We start from the raw sequence: 6,439 nt of genomic DNA on the forward strand, positions 1-6,439 counted from the left end.
ATGGGGCCAGAGGTCTGTGTTTTAGCCAGTCCCTTGGGTGACTCTGATGCTTGCTCAAGTTTGAAAACTATTTCTCTAAGGTAAGTCCCCAATTTCCTTTTCTGTGGAAGTAAAAGTGGGGGAGCAGTCAGATAGGTAATCTCTAAAATGACTTCCATTTCTAACAACCTATGATTTGTGAATATTACAAAAACGATTACACTGTAGAGACCAAAGGATGCACGTATATGTCATTGTGTGTGTGTGTGCGCGTGTGTGCTTCCATACACATCATGGTTAAGAGTACAGGCTCTGGAATCTTTTCTACAATCAAATCCTGGCTTCTCCAATCACTAGCTATGTAAATGGGCCAGTTGCTTAGCCTCGCTGAGCTTCAGTTTCCTCATTTATGAATGATGGGACTTACATCATAAGGTTATCAGGATCAAGTGAGAGCATACAGAGAACACGTACTGTAGTAAGTTCAATGACTCTCGGCTGTAATTATTTCATCCTGTTTAGTTTCTGGAAACTTTCTCCTTGAGTGCTTGAGTCCATGGTGGGAGTAAAGCACCTAGGCCCTTGTCAGGAGGCCCTGAAGGCAGCCCCGGGAGGCACTGCCTGGGAACTGAGGATGAGCTGCTCCCAGGCCTGAAGGCAAAAAGTGAACCTTTTCTGATTCCTAGCATCAGCTTAAATCCTGTCACTGCAAAGGAAGACATGTTGGTAAAGCATGTGCATATAATCCCACAGCCGCCTTGATCTCCTCCTCTGAGAAGATCATACCACCCAAGGCAGAAAGCACACGTCTGAACACCAAGTCAGCTGAGATGTGGAGAGCAGGGCTGGAAACCCTCAGGGGCCTTTGCTGTGTTTTTATTATATTTGTTATTATTGGTTTTTGTGTTTCATTGTTGTTTTTGTTTGTTTTACTTGTTCAAAGGAACAGAAATAGTTAAAGGCCTGGAACAGAGTCAACATGTGCCTCTATAAAGCTGAGGTCAGGAAGTGTGTCACTCGGGGGACATAAAGCAACCCCTATCCGTGCCCTGGCTCACAGGCTTCACCAGTGGAGCTGCGAGAGGTCTTGCCAGAGCTTACTGAGAGGCCTGAGTGGAGACGAAGACCCTGTGAGCCAGAAGTGTGGGAGAGGAGAACAGCCTCCTCGCACAGGCTGCTGTCCTCCAAGGGGAGCTGCGCTCTTCTCAGCCTGCTGGCAGTTGCCTGTGGCACTGAGGCACTGAGGGAAGGAAGGCAGAGACCACCCAGTGTGAATTGCTGCTGCCTGAAATGGAAACTGTTCTCCCAGCCATAGGCAGGCAGAGCCAGGAGGGGCTATTCCACAGCTGCTCCCCACCCGCAGCCCATTCCCAGGATCCACATGGCTCCCTTAGCCTCAATGCCACCAAGAGAGCTGCTCAGCCCGCGAGGCACTGGCCAGTCTGCTAACAACCACAAAACACTCTGGGCGGGATGCGGCTGGGTCTCCTTCGCCTCCTCTGAGCCATAGAGATTGGCCCCCCCGGGGACAAGTCTTCTGATTTGGGTTCAATCTCTGGCTGAGGTCTTAAGCAGTTTTTCTGTGCCTGATGATATATGAGTGAGAGCCCGGGAACTCTTCCTGCCTCCTCTTGGAGAATGTCTGCCAGCTCCACATAGGAGGTAAGCTATTCCAAGAATCATTCATGGGAATTCGGCTTCATAGTTTTGGCTTCATAGATGGCTTCATAGTTTCAAGAGTAAGGGCCAAAGATGAATTTACAACAGCTCTTGCCATCATGTACTTCATTTATTCCTCTTTAATGTCCTCTATATATTAATCCATTTGGGTCCCTTCACGGAGGACCAAAGTTGTCCGACATTGGAGTAATACTTTCTTGCCCCCTTGCTCCCCTCTAAAAAGCCCACCAATAATTTGATTCAAAGTAGAAGAACTTTGGATAACAGAGCGTACTGCAATACTAAACAAGGTTCATAAAGTGCCATTCTGGAAGGAGCCGGAAAGACCAACAGCCAGCACCACGGAGGTATTTTTAAATGGTGCTGAGTAAGAAATGTTAGGAAGCAAATGAGGACTATAACATAATGTAATATATGTAAATTTTAAATAAATACATGAAATAATACTCATATCTTATAAAACTACATACCTATTCAAGGACAAATATCTTTCACATTGATGTAGTGGCCTATTGGGAAGAAAGGGATTAGTGCTAAGAATGGAGAAGGAGGGAGAGAGAGAGAGAGGAAGGAAGGAAGGAGGGAGGGAGGGAGGGAGGGAGAGAAGAAGGAAGGAAGGAGGGAGGGAAGGAAGGAAGGAAGGAGAGAGGAAGGAATGAAGGAGGGAGGGAAGGGAGGGAGGGAGGGAAGAAAGGAAGGAAGGAAGGAGAAGGGAGGAAGGGAGAGGAGGGGAACAGGAAAGAAAGGAGGAGAAGAAAGGGAAGAATTTAATAATGGTGATAGCGGATTATGTCTTGAAGAATATGGAGTAACTCTAACATAAGTTAAAAAGGAAGCAAGCCCTAAATTAAACCTTTCATTTTACAGATGGAGAAACTGAGGCTCAGAAAGATGAACTGTTTGATGCTGGGATTTTATTGCTATTCAGTGGCAGAAACCAGGCATTTTGACTTCCAATTCAATGATTTCTACTGCATCAAACTGCTACATGTATACTTATAATACCTCACTTCCTTCCCTTCTAATGAGTAATTCATCTAAGTACAGTTTTAACTAGAGAGGTTGATCATTGCTGGCCCAATTCATGGTCCCTCTCCCAGAGAAGTCACCCACCCCTGCTGAAAGACTAAGGCCTTGCTGGACACCAGGTGACCTGGATCACCTTCTCTTGGCCGATGGGCCTGAAGTGGGCACCTGATTCAAGGGCAGCCCTTCCAGAGACAGGGTGGGGGTCACCAAGCATCCTGGTTTGCCTGGGACCGAGGGGGTTCCCGGGATGCAAAACTGTCAGTGCTGAAACTAGAAAAGTTTTGAGTCACCTGGGACAAGCTGGTCATCCTGGCAGGGAGGGACTTAGGAACTGTGAGGCCAGCTTCAAAAATAGATTCTCAGTGAGAAACGGGGAATCTAGCAGACCGAGACTGTTGGCTGCAATAGAAGTGCTGTGGTGAAACAGGGCAAGGAGCGTTAAGAAGCTTCCATATGGGTCCTACATAAACAAAACTCGAGAGCAGAAGCTTCGAGTAAGTGGAGGACACTGGTTGACCAAGGGGGAGAAAAGGGTCTATCTTTGTTCAGAGACAAGCAGACTCCTGCCCTCAAGAGAAGGACTCTGCTGCTAATAGGATAAAACTCTCACATCGGCCCTTCATTTCGGAGGCACATGGTGGCAAGATAGGGGTGCAGATCTCCAAGAAGAGGAAGTTTGTTGCTGACGGCATCCTCAAAGTGGAACTGAAAGAGTTCTCACTCGAGAGCTGGCTGAGGATGGCTACTCTGGAGTTGAGGTCCAAGTTATGTCAACCAGGATAGGAATTAATACAGGAGCTTAAAATGAATTATTTAAGCAGATAGTGAGGGTAAGAGAGTCCTCAGCAAGCCTTCTCTCTTAACAAAAAGCAGCCCCCAAATCATTTATTTTCTAACAAAGAGCGCCTATAAAATCGAGCTGCAAACATAGATAAACAAGCTGTAAGTTTGCACGGTGAATGCCGGCAGCTGTGCCAATAGGAAAAGGCTACCCGGGGGCCAGCCATGTTCAACATGGAGGCTCCATCGTCCCTTTTCTTTGTCAACCATGTGTACAACAAAGGAACAGGCAACAATGGCACAGGCCAGGTAGAGAACCCATCTACATAATAAAAAATTAGGGTGGAGTGGCCAGTTTCCTCACAAGCTATGTAAATAGCACACCTGGTCCAACCATCGAAACCACCTCCTCAAGCTCATCTATAAAACCCCGTACATTTCACCAGGAAACCGAAAGACCTGCTCAGGAGCCCCTCTCTGCAGGAGAGAGAGCTTTTCTCTTTCTTTTGCCTATTAAACCTCCACTCTTAACCTCACTTCTTACGTGTCCACATCCTTGATTTCCTTGGCACGAGGCAACAAACCTCGGTTACTACTCCAGACAAATGACGCTGCTTCAAAATCATTATCTTAGCCACCAAAACACAGAATGTTATTGGTGAGAAGGGCTGGCAGATTCAGAAATTGCCCGCTGTAGTTCAGAAGAGGTTTGGCTCCCAGAGGGCAGTGTAGAGCTTTTTGCTGGAAAGGTAGCCACAAGAGGTCTGTGTGTGTTTGCCCAGGTGGAGTCTCAGTGTTACCTCCTGGGAGGGCTTGCAGCGCAGAGGGCGTGCTATGGTGTGCTGTGGTTCATCACACAGCGGGTGGGGGGCCACAGGCTTCAAGGCTGTGGTGTCTGAAAACTCTAAATGCAGGAATTTTGTGGATGGCCCGATGATCCTCAGCAGGAACTCTGTTTACCTCATTGACACCGCCATGTACCAGGTGCTGGCCGTCAAGAAGGTCATGCTGCCCTGGGCCCCAACTGATAAGACTGACTCTAGGAAGCCCCTGCCTGAGAACATGAGCATCATGGAACCCAAAGATGAAGTACTGCCTACTACCCCCATCTCAGAACAGAAGGGTGGGGAGGGAGCCATAGCGCCTGCCATGCCCCAGCCAATCCCCACAACATGATGGGGTCTCCTTGACAGGTGTGTCTGGCGTCTAGGTGTTATCCTGGAAAGGACTTTAATAACATCTTGTACAAAGTCACAAAGCCTGACTCGACTGTATGTCCAGTGTTCAGACTGAGGGGCCTGTTGGCCTGCAGAGCACTCCTTAACCTCTTGGTGCTAACCATGCTTGTGGAATTTGCAGGACCTAGCACAGGAGGACCCAAGCAGAGCTAACCAGAGGAATGTCCTGTGTGAGAGTGAAGGCTGATGGCTAGCAGGGCAGCACCTCAATTAACTGTCCTGTAGTTCAGGATTGTAGCTTTAGAAGCGCGATATATTTAGAATGATTTTTCCTATGCCTAAGAAAATACGTATTGCACATATAACGTAAATACAATGGTCATTATGGTGTGTGTCATACTGTGCTAAATGTTCTTTGCATTCACACTCATTTACTCCTCAACATCTGGAAAGCGGAAAGGAAATGTGCTGCGCCACTGAAGCTCAGGCTCAGAAGCAAATATGCCTAAGCAGCATGAAGCTGCCATTAGGATCCACATTCCTAAGTTCTGCTCTCTTGACCATTCTGTTCTGGAAAACTATAAGGAATATTTAAATGGTCAAAACAGTAACAACAAAGCACCTCTCACATTAGTCTTTGGTAGCCCAGAGTGTGGTCTCAGCCTTCCTGCAAGGCTCACCCATGCACAGCTTACAACCAACCCCTCTTCTCTGGAGCTACTCTCATTAACTTTCTGCTCCTTATAACCATGAGTCTGACCAGCATGATTATATTTTAGGAAAACTGGCTTTCAGTAGCTCCTTCCTCAAAAACCACTGTGGCCAATTTCAGGTTCTCAAAGAGACTCTTTCCAGATGCTCCTGTTTGCTGTTGCTGCTGCTTCTGCTTTCATTGCCAAGGAAAAGGTTGCAGCAGAAGATGCTCCTCATCTGTAAAATAAGCTGCTTCTCTCCACTCAGCCTGAGCACACTCAGGGCTCCAGACTCTAAAGAGAAAAACCCTTTCCTCCATCCCCACTCAGATGCCCACTTCTGCAGCCACCACCGTATAGGATCGAACTTCCTGACAAAATTATTTGTGCCCCATGCCTCTATTTCCTCTCTTCCTGTGCAATCCTGAAGGCCCTTCCACCTTCCCACCCCTAGGAAATTACTCTGGCCTTGATCCCCAGGGCCCACCAAGAAGCCAAACGGAGTGAACTTTTTCCTGCCTTTAACCCCTGGAGAAGTGTCTGTAAGTTCCCGTACCATCTGCTACATGTTCTCCTTGAACTCAGCCCCTTACCTGCCAAATCGCAAAAGACCTCGCTTGTTCACCCTCTCCTCAGCCTATTAGACTCTTTCCCTCCCCTTCACTGGCTCCACCCTCCTCCCTCCCACCTACTAAGGAAATACTTTCCGGACTTTTTATCCTTCCCACATTAAACTCCAAGACCTTGCCTTCCCAAAACCTCATCTGTCCGAGGCTCTGGGTACTGTCCGGAGTAACAGTGAATTTGAGGTCTACAGGGAGACACTTTTGCATAGGTGTGTGTAGCCTTTTGTAAAGTGCCCGTGTGGATCTGGTTTTTACTGTTTAGCAAACAGGATCACCCGGGCCTTGTTTACTCCATGCCTTGTTATGAGACTTTCCGTTTGGCTGGCAGAATTCAGCCAGAGAATGCCCTGTGCAGGCGCAGAGAAGGACTGTAAAGTGCCAGGGGTGGGTGACTGGTTAACCGTTTACCTCCCTGCCATGAAGGACAGCAGAGAAGAGGCCCCAGCCGCTGCCCAGCCCTGCCCACAGCCTTGGT

At 47.9% G+C, this 6,439-nt stretch overlaps 1 pseudogene; it reads left to right on the plus strand.

Annotated features, from left to right (window-relative positions):
- Positions 1-4,644, plus strand: LOC103225147 (small ribosomal subunit protein uS3 pseudogene; annotated as a pseudogene).
- Positions 4,645-6,439: the final 1,795 nt, after the last annotated feature.

The sequence above is a fragment of the Chlorocebus sabaeus genome, chromosome 4 (genome assembly GCF_047675955.1).
Source record: "Chlorocebus sabaeus isolate Y175 chromosome 4, mChlSab1.0.hap1, whole genome shotgun sequence".
Classification (NCBI taxonomy): Eukaryota; Metazoa; Chordata; class Mammalia; order Primates; family Cercopithecidae; genus Chlorocebus; species Chlorocebus sabaeus.